We start from the raw sequence: 13,882 nt of genomic DNA on the forward strand, positions 1-13,882 counted from the left end.
GTGATTTCCAGGAACTGACGATATGTGGTCACCCCATTATGAGTCTAACATCTATGTACCTATATTTACCTCCTTCTATATCTATGGAACTGACACTAGGGGATCATTAAGATAACGGATCTTTTTTTTTCAGAGCTACTAGTCACTATCAATGTTCCCAAACTTCAATATAATAACCTAAGTAACAAGTAGCTAATGTCTCTAAGCCATTAATAATGGTCACTACATCAAGTATTATTATTATGACAATATTCAGGCTACTATTTGTAATAGCTTCAGAGCTGCTACTTACTATTAATATTTCTTAGTATCAGTATAATGACCTGAGTGTTAGGTAGCTAGTGCCTCCGAGTCATTAATAATGATCAATGTGTCAAATATATATAAGTTCTTATTTCACACCGTTAGTACCTCCGAGTCATTAATAATGACCAATGTGTCAAAGATATATAAGTTCTTATTTCTGAGCATCACACCAACGATGGGTGTACCGGCTATGAAAGATTTAACTTAAAGCTCCACTATGATTCCATTAAGATCTCATTAATTCTCTTTGGCTATTACATTTCTTAAAGATATTAGTGTTGTCTATCTCATAAAGCTTCTGCGGGGACATGCCATTTAGTTGTATTCATCTCGGATCCAGAAAATCCTAACCTTGATAATTTTTATGAACTACTTGGAACAAACAAGGACATCATCTCAACAATAAATATAAACGGACACGATGGCATGTATAATAATACTAACAATACCAGATCAAGGAATCAATAAACTCCTTATACTAATCAGATTTCATTTGACTTCGCTCTTTAATCTAACTTGAAGGAGAGACATCTAATGATAATAGGGATTTTACCTCCGAGCAATACGATGCTATATAATTTGTTCTTAGCACCTGATGGTAGCTCGAGTTATTTCTAAGATAATTATCTTTGGTCATTTTCTTAATTAGATTTCATTTGACTTCGCTCTTTAGTCTGATTTGAAGGAGGTGTGGGTGCAATCAATTAAAGTTTGATCGAGTACGATGATGATTTTAATGTGTATGTCAAAGAGTGTAAGTTAGGTTTCATATGTGTTTAATATGTGTGTTTGAGTTGTGTATGACTTGGTAAACCACACATGAGAAACTTGGTGTGGCCAATTTTGGTAAGACTCATCCTATAGCTCGGATCCTTGAGATCGGTAAGGATGGTGCATCCGAGGGAATGTCGAACGAAGAGCAAAGGAGTGGACCGAGGGAAGTGGACTTCAAGGCAACGTGAAGGATAACACGGAGAGGAGCCGTGAGCTCAAGTGCATCTGAGGGACGGACGATGAAGAAGAGATCTTTAAGGGAAACTCCGGAAAGGATGAGTGTGAGTGATTGTAAGGGATTAGTCGACTGATGTGAATGCCAATCAACTGGTCCAGGATCATGAAGGCACATAAAGTTTTTGTGCCCAAGGATTGTGATGACCAGTCGACTGATGGAGGTGTTAGTCAACTGGTAAAGAGCTATTGAATAGAATCGTAGATTTTGTGGAGTACCGTTGGCTATGTCCAACAGCTACACCAGTCGACTGATGAATGGACCAGTCGACTGGTGTAGAAAATGAGTTGTCTTGTGATCAACTTTTTTCCACTTTATTTATAGGAAACTTGAGGTATGAAGGAGGTTACTAATTCTTATTGAATACTCCTAAGTGTTTGCCACCAAGCTTTCAAACCTATTCTCTTTCTCCTAAACTTAAGTCTCCATCTTGTAAAGAGTAAAAGAGCTTTGTGAGAGGTTCTACTCCATTGAAAAGTAGTAAGCTTTAGCCAGAGTTTGTCGGGGAATCATCCACCAACAGATAATGATTATCTACCTTACGGACACGTCGTGGAATAGGAGCTTTATCTCTAAACCACGTAAACGAACGTATAGTGTGGTTTGATTTCTTATGTTTGTAGTCTTTAGATTAACTTTCTTTTTATTGTTTATATTTCCGCTATACAACTAACCTTGTAGGAAGTTAACGATTTGGGGTAAACAACTATTCAACTCCCCTTCTAGTCGGGCCACGATCTTTAGCAAGTGATATCAGAGCTAAGGTCGTCCTTCAACGAACTAATCGCCAAGAAGAGAATCATAATCAAAATGACCGGTTCAAGCATTCATCCACCCAAATTTGAAAGAGATTTCTCTTGGTGGAAAAAGAGAATTGAGGTATTCTTAGAAACCGATTTCGACATTATGCAAATCATGAAAAATAGTTTTGAGATACCAGGGATGAAAACAACACAATAATCGACAAATCAAGATGGAGCAAGAAGCAAAGGGAAGAACATTTAGTAAACTCAAGAGCAATGCATCATTTACTAAATGTGTTTCTCCAACAAGAAGTAACTCGGATTGGAAACTACACAAGCGCTAAGAACTTGTGGGAAAAGCTAATAGAGCTTCATGAAGGGACATTGGAAATAAAATTGGTAAGAAAAGACTTTCTCTAAACTTAACTCGACAATGTCAAACTTGAAAAAGGTAAAAAGGTATCAATACTTCATTCTAAAATTAGAAAAATTCTAAATGGACTAACAAATATAGGTGATAAACTCTCCAACCGAGATATGATGATGAAACAATCAATGTTTTCCCAAGAACCATCACTTGGATGTCAATTATAGACTCATTCTACATTTTAAAGGATCTAGAAAAGTGTACTCTAGATGAGTTCTTCTCAACCATGGAGCTTCATGAGACTCGAATTGAAGGTTTAGATGGAGAAGCTTATAGATCAAAGGGAGTAGCACTTGTAGTCAACAAGGAGAAAGGGAAGAAGAAGAAGTCACTATCTCCACCATCCTCTGATTCCAAGGAGTCAAGTGCCTCAATGGATAGTGATCAAGAGGCATACATGGTAAGGAGGATGAGAAAAGCATTTAAGAATTGTAATTCTAACAAATTACATGCTAGGAAAAGTTTAAGGGGCAAGAGTAGAACAAGGAGGATCATATGCTACAATTGTCAAGAAAAAGGACACATGAGGGATGAATGCCCCCTCTTGAAGAAGAAAGAAGGAAAGAATAAAGAAGAAAAGAAGAAGACAAGAGAAAAAGGGAAGAAGACCCAAAATCTAAAAGTAACATCGGATGATCCTCTCTCATTGGAAGGAGAAGAAGTGTTGGATCGTGAAAACGATAGAGGGGGAGGGTGAATAGATTTCTTTGAAAAATCGTTATCGAGTAAGCAGCGGAAACAGAAAGATAAATACAATGCTAACAAAACCAGTGTTATTTGGTTCGGAGCCTTCGATGACTCGTACTCCAAGGCCTAGGTCCCGCGGACATATCTATGGGCAATCCACTAAAAACCTCTTCTGATACCCCCGGAGGAGAGAATTGAGTACAAAGAACTAGGTCAAGTGCAACAAACTGCACTTGTCCTTTTTATAGAAATTAAATATAGAAAAAATATGTTACCAACACTTAAGGTACTAAAATGAAGTGCTTTGTGTTGATGTCTATCTGCTGGGCGCGAACGAAACTCCTCGGATCAGTTGTCGGGCTCAGTAGCTTTGTAGTAGAGTCGTAGCAGCAATCGGAAGTAGTCGGAGGCTTCAATGTACGCGCAATAGCTTGTATATCGTGTTGGCACAGCGGGGCCGACAAGAGGGGAGGGGTGAATTACCGCAAAATAAAATATATCCTCCTCATACTTTCAACTATTAAATAGTAACAATAAAATAAAAACAAATAACAGAAAAGAAAGAAAGAAGACTCAGGGATTTGACTTGATTACAACTTATGTGGTTGTTAATCCAAGACGGTTGAACAGCTCAGACAGAATCTCCTTCTTTGAAGGCGGAGAAACCTTTTACACACTAAAAGCTCTTAAGCGTTGCTGGAAATTGAATACAGAGTTGAATGATTATTTCCTAGCTCCAGAGGCCTTTATATAGCTCCTAGAAATCCTATCTCGAGTTTTGAGGGCACCTCTAAAGGGGTTGAGGGCGCCTCCAAGGGGATAAACGGATAAAGCTTTATCCGCATGACAACGATCACAAAGACTGGGTTGAGGGCGCCCTCATGTGGAGGGCACCATCAACGCAATGGAGGGCGCCCTCAACGCCATGAGGGTGCCCTCAATGATGCAGGGTATAAACTCCAGCTTCTCTTTTTCTCCTTTTCAGCTTTCGAAGTCCTGATTGCTTGGGTCATTGCGGCCAACCAATATAGGACTCACCCGAATCTAATTTCCGGCCTTCTGCTCGAGCAGGTTTCTGTCCCAGCTTCTCGTCCCTCGAACGTCGCGCACATTCTTCTTGTCCACCGGTGTACTCTTCCGCAGCTCTTTCGTCCTTCAGACGCACCGAGCCCGTCAACTCCCTTCCCGTGTCGTCCTTCTCTCTAACTGAGTCTTCCGCTCGACTTCTTGCGCTCCTAAGCTCCTACACACTTGGACACAGGGATCAAAACCAAACAAGACCTAACCTAACTTGGTTGATCACATCAAAACAATCACGGGGACCAACAATCTCCCCCTTTTTGATGTACATCAACCCAAGTTCAAGTTAGGGGGAAAACAGACAAGAAGTAATTTAAAGAAATTACTAAACTAATATTTTAAGCATAAAAATTACAATAGTAGAATTTACAATTTTCTAAGTAAAAAAATATTAGCTTGTTCCTATCCAAAAAAAATTCTAATTTCTATTTTCATGCTTTATCAGTAAGTTAATTAAATATTTTATTTCAATATTTTGGCTTCCCGACAGTGGCGAGATACTAGGCCTTTTTGGTTATTGGAGCAACAATCACTTTCTTAGACAAAGCCTCATAAAGAAATTAACTGTTTAATTTTTCTTGCTAAAAGCGCTAACTTACAAAAATTTAATCTAGAAAAGATTTTGGAACCCAGTATAGGTTCCTTCCAACTGGATTAATCAAGTATTTAAGAGGTACATAACTTTTGGGAACTTTTCTAAGTTGTCTCTGATGTTTTCTAATATACCAATTCAACTTTCCATAAATTCTAAGATTTGATTTTTGAAATTTGTTTGGTTTAAAGCATGCATCAATTCAGATTTTTAATTTTCATTTTCAAATTATTGTTTTCTGATTTTAAATTATCTAACATTAATTGTAAGTCAGTAATTTCTTTTTCTGATTTTACTAAATCTTTTATATGAATTTTGATAAATTGAAAAGACTATTTAGGGGTTAGAGTACGTACCTTACTTACCTCTATTTCTGATGCTCCCCCTTCATTGTAGCTTTCTTCTGATGATTCTCCTCCTTCATCTATGCTTATCTCTGAGTTGGTTTCTTCTTCAATTTGATAGTTGACCATCAGTACTACTCTTGAGAAGGCTTCAACTTCTGATTCGAAGGATGATGATTCATCTCATATAGCCTTCAGACTCTTACGTTTAGAGGACGTCGGTGTTTGAGACTTCTCCTTATCCCTTTTCTTTAATTTTGGACAGTTATCCTTGATGTACCCTTTCTCGTTGCAGTTGTAATATCGGACTATCCTTCTGTTGCGTTGGTGCTTTCTCGACTGCGATCTAAATTTATTGGTCTTAATAAACTTATTTAATTTTCTTACCAATAACGCCGCTTCAGTTTCGTCGATTGACGCTTTAGAGTCGGGATCGTCCATCTCGGCTTGTAGGGCAACATTAAGATTTGACTTCTCTATTTGTTTAGATTATGCAATTTGAGATTCGTGAAGTTCAAATGTAGAAAATAAATTTTCTAGCATACTTACCTCAATGCATGTCCTTAGAGATGTAGTATAGTATACATCTACTAAGGACACTCATTCTGGAGTTCTTGGGAAGACGTTAAGTGCATACCGGATCGAGTCTCTATTTGTTACCGATTTTCCGAGGTTATTCAGTTGAGTTATTAGCTCCTTGATTCTTATTTGGAGTTGCGCTATCTTCTCGCCATTGTTCATCCGGAGATTTGTAAGCTGAGTCCGGAGGATGTCGCGCATTGCTAACTTCGCTTCTGAGGTACCTTCGTGGAGCTCAAGGAATTTTTCCCAGAGGTCTTTGGCGGAGTCGTAGCTTCCGATCCGACTTACCTCCCAGGGTGGCAAAACACAGAGCAGATGGAACTCTGCCTTTTCGTTGGCCACGAAATCAGCTTATTCCTTTTTCATCCAGTTGTATTCTTCCTTGTCTTTAGGGACTGCAAAATCATATTTCATAATTATAAGAATATCAAATTCCGTTTTGAAGAATACCTCCATTCGGCGTTTCCATATAGCGAAGCTCCATCAAATTTCGGGGGATGAATACTTGCACCGGCCATCGTCTTGATCTTGATGCTTCAGTCGGAGATCAGTCCTTCTGAGGTGGTCTGGCCCTGATATCACCTGATCCGGTGGTAAGGACAGGGGACCCTCATGGGCGGAGGGTCAAAGACACGTGGAGGTCAACCCCAAGTCCGCGCCGAACAGAAGGATGTCGGGCCGAACGGAAGAATGCCCTGCCGAACGGAAGGATGCCGGGCTGAACGGAAGGATGCCGGGCCGACCTGACATTCGGCCAAGAGCTTCCCGGGCCGGATAGAAGACAACCCGACCATGGGCGGGTTTCCGACGCTCATAGTGAAAAGGGTCACCTGGCCGAGCGGATAGCCTGCTCGGCCGAAGCATAAAGCATCGTTGCTATGGAACACTCTCAGCCGAGCACCCGGTCGGACCGATACCTACGCCCGATCGGACCTATGCCTGCCGAGCCGCTGGCCGCTCGGCGCGGGAACAGAATAGACAAAAGGACAAAGGAAACATCGGGGGAACATCTCCTGACAGCGGGTATGTTCAACGACCGGGCCATACGCAAGATCTTACAACAGAGGATCCCGCTGTCCCATCATAGATGTGCTCGGACTGTAGCAGTATGGTGTCAGGTAAGCCCTTCTGACAAGCCCATACCAAGGTATGGATAGAGGACACGTATGCACCTCGGTATGTGTGCCCGAGCCTCTTCACAGCTCTATATAAAGGGTCCTCACCCTTCGCCGGAGGTACGCACTCTCTGATATTGAGAGCCACTTCTTTGTTGTCCACTTGCCTGACTTGAGCGTCGGAGGATCGTCACCGGGAAACCCTTCCCGGCCTGATTTCTTTGCAGGTTCGTCGGAGCTCCGTGCGACCGGCCGGAGATCTACGTCAGCGCCAAGGAGAGCGCCACGTGCCCAGCGTCCGTTGATTCAGCGATTCGGACAGGATCATCTCCTATTGGCGCAGCGGGGCTGGCAAGAGGGGAGGGGTGAATTGCCTGCAAAATAAAATATACCCTCCTCATGCTTTCAACTCTTAAATAGCAACAATAAAATAAAAAAAATAACAGAAAAGAAAGAAAGAAGACTCAAGGATCTGACTTGGTTACAACCTAGGTGGTTATTAATCCAAGGCGGTTGAACAGCTCAGACAGAATCTCCTTCTTTGAAGGCGGAGAAACCTTTTACACACTGAAAGCTCTTAAGCGTTGCTAGGAATTGAATACAGAGTTGAATGATTATTTCCTACCTCCAAGGGCCTTTATATAGCTCCTGGAAATCCTATCTCGAGTCTTGAGGGTGCCTCCAAAGGGGTTGAGGGTGTCTCCAAGGGGATAAGCAGATAAAACTTTATCTGCATGCCAACGATCACAAAGACTGGGTTGAGGGCGCCCTCAACGCCATGGAGGGCGCCCTCATGTGGAGGGTTCCCTCAATGCCATGGAGGGCGCCCTCAATACTGCAGGATATAAATAGCTCCAGCTTCTCTTTTTCTCCTTTTCAGCTTCCGAAGTCCCGATTGCTTGGGTGATTGCGGCCAACTGAAATAGGGCTCATCCGAACCCAATTTCTGGCCTTTTCCTCGAGCAGGCTTCCGCCCTGGCTTCTCGTCCCTCAAATGGCGCACACGTTCTTCTAGTCCACCAGTGTACTCTTCCGTAACTCTTTCGTCCTTCGGACGCACCGAGCCCGTCAGCTCCATTCCCATGTCGTCCTTCTCACTAGCCGCGTCTTCCACTCGACTTCCTACACTCCTAAGCTCCTGGACACTTGGACACAGGGATCAAAACCAAACGGGACCTAACCTAACTTGGTTGATCACATCAAAATAATCATGGGGACCAACATATCATTGTTGTATGAAAGCCTCCTCGAAGTAGCCTTATAAAGGGCTTGGAAGGCGCCTTCCAAAGGCCTTGAAGGCGCCTCTAATGGGATAAAATTTTATCCCGACTTCGCTACACCTTATCTGCGAATCAGTCAAAATTTATCCTGTGGAAGGCGCCTTCCACGAACAGTACCGAGGCACCTTCCATAGCCATGGGAGGCGCCTTCGGGTACTGTTCACCCTAATGCAACTTTGTTCCTTTGCTTCCTTTCTTGCCCTGCAACAAATGTGTTAGCCCAAAATATCCTGCAAGACAAGTGTTAGCACAAAAAATAGAGTAATTAGTTCCTGTCCTCCTAGGATCAGGAACTCGTCAAGGTCTTAGTCTAAGGATCCCAAATGGTCATAGGTTGGACCGCGCGACGCCTACTGTCCCTCAACTGGAATGTGTCCTTGCAGTCACTCTCCTCCAGTGACTTACCCTTACTTATCTTTTGCTAGACATCCAGTCAGCCGTCGATCAGTCTGGACTTTGTGTCAGCTATCAGGTTAGCCCGTCGACCTAGCTGGGCTTCATGGCAGATGTCAGCCCCGTCGACCTATCTGGACTTTGTGCCAGATATCAGGTCAGTCCATTGGCCTATCTGGACTTTTTGCCAGCTATCAGGTCGGCCCGTCGACCTAGCTAGGCTTCTCACCAGCTATCCGGTCGACCCGTCGACCTAGCTGGATTTCTCCTACACACTCAATCAAAATGTTAGATCATAAAACAACTAATTTAACCTACTTTGTCATTCACCAAAACCTGAGTTAAACTGTTAGTGCTAACCACACCAACAATCTCCCCCTTTTTGATGCAATGACAACCTGGGTTAAGTTAGTAAAGATATGCAAAAAATAAGTGTACTAAATACAATAATTTTGATTTAGTTAGGTTGGTGTTTTGTCTAGTATTTGTTTCTAACTTAAACCACCTAACCCTCTCCTTTTATCATCTATCAAAGATGATAAATAAGTTAACTTATAAAAATAAAAAAATTTCTAAGTAAATTTTGACAATTGAAAATTTTTCAGGTTTACTAGGGGGCATTAAACTTATAAACGTGAGTAAATTTAATAAAAAGGGCAATGATTTTCAAATATGTCTTCAAATATGTATAATTTCTAAAATAAAGTTTTAGATAATTTTCAAAGGCTATTAAGTTTACATAATTTTCAAACTTTATTAGATTTTCAAGAGATATAAAAAATTTGAAAAATGCTAAAAGATAGTTAGAAAAATTAAGGAAACAACATTTTCAAAATTGAAAGAGTTTTGAAATGAAAATATTTTAATATAACTTACTAAACATTTTGAATTTTGAATTTTTGAAAAAGAAACATTTTAAGGTTTCCAAAAGTAGTACAATAATATTTTAAGTAAAATAATTTTTTAAAGACTATATGAAGTCATTTTTAAAAAAATTAGTCAAACTGATCTTTAAAAATTTATTTTTAAAAAAAAAACTTTTGAAGATTAAGGAAGAAAAAAAAAGAAAAAAAAGGAAAAAAATATTTAAAAAAATGAAATTATTAATACTCCCCCTGAACCTGACAGTATTTTAAAAATAAAACAACTAGAAAGTGTTCTTAACTGTCTAACCATTAGTTACTCACTAACTATCAGAAGATAGTAGTTTTCACTTGGCTAGTCAGGTTAAGTTAATTTATCCAATTAGTGTTTGACTAATCTAAAAAACTTAACTTGATTACTGTTAGTGTGGTTTTAACGCACAAACTTGTATTAATACACTGATATAAGCATCTTTAAGTCTAAGCAATCTGCTTATGCATCTCACCCCTTTCTAAGTTCAGCAATATACAAACAAGGTAACCATAATGTGTTAGTTAGATGCTCAAACCTTAGATCTATAGGAGCATACATTTTAAGGATTCGATCTAGACTAAGGCTAAAAACTGATTTTGAAAATACTAAAAGTAGGGAGTTTTGAAAAATAAAAATTTACCAAAGAATTTTTAAAAATAATTTTGAAAACAATTTTGAAAGTAAAAGCCCTAGTCTATTAAGTACATTCCTAATTTTCGACGTAAATTACTAAACTCACTTTCAAGGAGGGGTTTAATGAATATGTCAGCTAGATTAGGCTTGAACTTAATGTATTTGATAGTTCAATGTCTCCTTTAGTGACATGAACCCTGATAAAGTGGTGTTTAATTTCAATGTGTTTGGTTCGTGAATGATGCACAGGATTTTTTTGTTAAATTAATTGAGCTAACATTATCAATTAATACTTTTATATTTGTAAAGTTTAAATTAAAATCTTTTAAGGTGTGAATCATCCATAATAATTGTGTGACACATTCTCCGATAGCTATATATTCTGACTTAGTAGTAGATAACGCAACACAGTGTTACATTCTATTAAACCAGCTAACAAGCGATGGGCCCAGTAGTTGACATCCACTACTTATATCTTTACGGTCTAATTTACAGCCAGCGTAATCTGAGTCAGAATAACATATTAGTTTGAAGTTATTTATTTTAGGATACCAAATTCCTACATTTGATGTTCCTTTAAAATATCTAAAGATTCTTTTGACTTGAGTCAAATGAGATCCTTTAGCACAGGTTTGATATCTAGCACACATACTAACTGCAAATAAAATATCAGGTCGACTTTCAGTTAAGTACAGTAGGCTACCTATGACACTCCTATAGTAGTTTAAATCAACTAGTTTTCCATTAGGATCATCGTCTAGGGTTGTGTTAACTGTCATAGGTGTCTTTATTTCTTTAGTATTTTTCATTCCAAATTTTTTAAGTAATTCTTTAATATATTTTTATTGATAAATGTAATTATCTTCATTTGTTTGTTTAATTTGTAATCCTAGAAAATAAGTTAATTTACCTACTAGACTCATTTCAAATTCTTGTTCCATTAGAGTTATAAATTCTTGTAAAAATTCTAAGTTAGTTGACCCAAAGATTATGTCATCTACATAAATCTAGGCTATAAAGATATCTTCTTTGATTGATTTTACAAATAGGGTTGGGTCAATTTGTCCTTGGTTGAATCCTTTGGAGATGAGGTAAGAGGTCAACCTTTCATACCTCGCTCCATGGGTATTCGGGAGTCGAAGGATTGACTTGGAACTAGGGGTGAGCATTCGGTTAATTTGGTTAATTAGGTTAATTTGGTATTAATTTTGTATAAATTTTTTTATTATTTTTTAAAATAAATTTGGTTAATTCTATGTAAACCGATATAATCTATTTTAAATTTAATTCGATTAATCCAGTTTTAGCAAAATTTTGATTCGATTCGGTTAGCCAACATTAAATCAGTTTTCGATTAATTCGATTAATTTATATACAAAATTAACCGAATAGTCACCCCTACTTGGAGCCTCAGCTGGCCGACATGTTAGTTTTTTTATTATATTTTTTCCCCGACTCCACGGGTATTCGGGAGTCGAGGGACTGAGACAGATCCTCAGCTAGTTGGCATGACTCCTAGATCAGGTATGTTATGGGCTCTGCTCCCTTTTTACGATTATAGGATCTGCTATATGTCCCTGATAAGAGAGTAAGATCCTACTCCCTTGATAAAAAAACTAGAGCCCTAGATCTTCGATCGGATACTAGGGGCACAGCTTCCCGATCAAACATTATGGGCACAGCTCCCCGATCAAACACTAGGGACATAGCTCCCCGATTAGAGGCTTGTGGTATAGCTTACCGATCAGGATTTAGAGGCCTTGTTCTTTGATTACGGGCTAGGGAGCTTACTCTCCGATCAGGGACTAGGGGCTCAGCTCCCCGATCAAGTGTGTTATAGGCTCTGCACCCTTCACCATGGGGCTCTGCATCCTCTTACTGCTACAGGCTCTACACCGTCCATCTATGGGGCTCTACACCCTCCACCTATGGGGTTTTGCATCCTCTTACGTATACAGACTATGTACCCTCCACCCACGACACTCTGCTTTCTTCTATTGCTACGGGCTCTGCTCCCTTATATTTCTATGGGCTTCACACCCTTTGACGATCAGGGCTCAGATTATTATCCTCTCCCCTCATTCCACGGGTATTCGAGAGTTAAGGGACCGAGACAGATACTCAGTCGGTTGGCACGACTCCTCGATCAGACACTGCTACAGTCTTCACATTCGCTAATATTAGGACTCCACCTCCCCCGTTCGAGGTCGAGACAGGGCTCCACCTCCTTCATTCGGGGTCGAGCTGTCTCCACTGGTCTCAAACCAAAGTATCACCACCGGTCTCGAACCGGACTATCGGTACTGGTCTTGGACCAGAGTATCGCCACCGGTCTCAGACCGGAGTATCGCCAATGACCTCTGAATCGGCCTTCTGGACTCTCGTTCTAGTGCGAGTTATAAGCGAGCCTACTCTCATGACCAATAACCTCCTGGTTGGGGTTCCAGACTCTCTCCCCAGTGCGAGTTATAAGCGAGCATGCTCTCGCGACCAACAACCTCCCGGTCAGTGTTCTAAACTCTCGTCCTAGCGCGAGTTATAAGCGAGCCTACTCTCGCAACCAATGACCTCTTGGCCGAAGTTTCAGACTCTTGCCCCAGCGTGAGTTATAAGTGAGCATGCTCTCACTACCAATGACCTCTCGGCCGGTGTTCCAAACTCTCGCCCCAACGCGAGTTATAAGTGAGCAATGCTCTCACGACCAACGACTTCTTAGCTAGCATTCCAAACTCTCACCCCAACGCGAGTTATAAGTGAGTATGCTCTCATAACCAACGGCCTCTCGACCGGCATTCCAGATTCTCGTCCCAGTGCAAGTTATAAGCGAGTCTGCTCTCACGACCAACGACTTCCCGATCAACATTCCGGACTCTCGCCCCAGAGTGAGTTATAAGTAAGTCTTCTCTCATTACCAATGACCTCTCGGTCGGCGTTTCAGACTCTCGTCCCAACGCAAGTTATAAGTGAGCATGCTCTCACGACCAACGACCTCTCGATCGGCGTTTCAAAATCTCACCCCAGCGTGAGTTATAAGTGAGCATGCTCTCACGACCAATGACCTCTCGGTCAGTGTTCTAAACTCTCACCCCAACACTAGTTATAAGTGAGCATGCTCTCACAACCAACAGCCTCCCAGTCGGCTTTCCAGACTCTAGCTTTAGCGCGAGTTATAAGTGAGCATGCTATCACAACCAACAACCTCTAGGTCTACGTTCCAGACTCTCGCCCTAACGCGAGTTATAAGTGAGCATGCTCTCATGACCAACGGCCTCCCAGTCGGCTTTCCAAACTCTTGCCTCAGTGTGAGCTATAAGTGAGCATGCTCTCACGACCAACAACCTCCCGGTCGGCTTTCCAAACTCTCGTCTTAGTACGAGTTATAAGTGAGCATGCTCTCACGACCAACAACCTCTCGGTCAGTTTTCCAGACTCTCGCCCCAATGTGAGTTATAAGTGAGCATGCTCTCACGACTAATGGCCTCCCGGTCGGCTTTCCAGACTCTTATCCCAGCGCGAGTTATAAGTGAGCATGCTCTCATGACCAACGACCTCTCGGTCGGTGTTCCAAACTCTCGCCCCAGTGCGAGTTATAAGAGAGCATGCTCTTGCGACAAGGCCTTCTGGTCGGCTCTCCAAACTCTCATCCCAGTGCAAATTATAAGTGAGCATGGTCTCGCGACTAACGACCTCCCAGTCGGCTCTCCATACTCTCGCCCCAGTGCGAGTTATAAGCGAGCACGACTCTCGCGACCAATGACCTCTCAGTCAGGCGCAATGACTAGTCGGTCGAGCTT

This window comes from Zingiber officinale, chromosome 2A (genome assembly GCF_018446385.1).
Source record: "Zingiber officinale cultivar Zhangliang chromosome 2A, Zo_v1.1, whole genome shotgun sequence".
In the NCBI taxonomy this organism is placed as follows: domain Eukaryota; kingdom Viridiplantae; phylum Streptophyta; class Magnoliopsida; order Zingiberales; family Zingiberaceae; genus Zingiber; species Zingiber officinale.